The following is a 1,550-nucleotide window of genomic DNA, read 5'->3' as shown; positions in this document are numbered from 1 at the left end:
CTAATTGATAGTCTGAAGATCTAATTGATGGTCTGAAGATCTAATTGATGGTCTGAAGATCTAATTGATGGTCTGAAGATCTAATTGATGGTCTGAAGATCTAATTGATGGTCTGAAGGTCTAATTGATGGTCTGAAGGTTTGAAGGTCTGAAGGTTTGAAGGTCTGATTGATGGTTTAAAGGTCTAACTGAAGGTCTAACCAGTCAGACGTCAGAACTTTAGTAAGAGTTGGGGTCTCTCAGAGATCTTTACTCCTTTTTATCAGAGAAAATGTTTTGTTCAGCTGACAGAACGTCCCTAACAATGTGAGGAGTCAGACCCACATGTCCTGGTCTGACCTTGTGTCCAGGTGTCCTGGTATGACCTAGAGTCCAGGTGTCTTGGTGTGACCTCAGACCTAAAAGACAGAACTTTGTTGTAAACTATTTGTCAGCAGGTCTTTCAGGAAGTAGGTGGTCTGAGTTTCTGCCTGGGTAGAAATGTTCATCAAAGCTCTGCAGACTAATTGGACCATTAAGATTTTGTTTTTCCTCATTCTTCACCTCCTCCCTCGCCGCTCCCTCCATCTCTCTTCATCTTCTAATGGAAGTCTGCCCGGCCCCTCTCGATCTCTGGACACGCCTCACGTTTCTCTCAGCTTTACGGCTCTCAGGTCCAGCTGAGCAGCGCTGCCAGCTGTTGGATCAGAAGGACAAATGAGTCTGTAGATCCTGGCAGGCTGAAGAAGGACCAGCTCAGAGGTCAGGGGTCAGAGGGGGGTCTGATTAGTCACATGTTCCAGACTCACATCCAGGGTTCTGTTCCGGATCAGGAGCAGTCCTGGCTCTGGGGCTATGAAAACCCACAGACCTGTTGTGAGACCCAGACCGGAGGTTTTTACCTGTGCTTTCATTCAAACAGTAATCAGACTGAGAGCTGGAGCTTTCTATCACTTCATCATCCTCTGTTCTCCTTCATCCCCCACTCCTCTTTCATCTTCTCCTCTCTTTCACCTTCCCTCCCTCTGCTGACTCAGCTCCACGGCTGATCGCTATAAAGTGCTCCATCAGCTCGACCCGCAGCATCTTTCTGTGAGGAGGGGGAGGGGGAGGGGGGCACTCCTCCTCCAGCATCAGTAATACTGCAGTACTGTCTGTAATACTGCAGTACTGTCTGTAATACTGCTGTACACCCAGTAATACTGCAGTACTGTCTGTAATACTGCAGTACTGTCTGTAATACTGCAGTACTGTCTGTAATACTGCAGTACTGTCTGTAATACTGCAGTACACCCAGTAATACTGCAGTACACCCAGTAATACTGCAGTACTGTCTGTAATACTGCAGTACTGTCTGTAATACTGCAGTACTGTCTGTAATACTGCAGTACTGTCTGTAATACTGCAGTACTGTCTGTAATACTGCAGGACTGTCTGTAATACTGCAGTACTGTCTGTAATACTGCAGTACTGTCTGTAATACTGCTGTACACCCAGTAATACTGCAGTACTGTCTGTAATACTGCTGTACACCCAGTAATACTGCAGTACTGTCTGTAATACTGCTGTAC

This window comes from Austrofundulus limnaeus, unplaced genomic scaffold (genome assembly GCF_001266775.1).
Source record: "Austrofundulus limnaeus strain Quisiro unplaced genomic scaffold, Austrofundulus_limnaeus-1.0 Scaffold901, whole genome shotgun sequence".
NCBI lineage: Eukaryota > Metazoa > Chordata > Actinopteri > Cyprinodontiformes > Rivulidae > Austrofundulus > Austrofundulus limnaeus.
Note: the sequence above shows the minus strand (reverse complement) of the source record.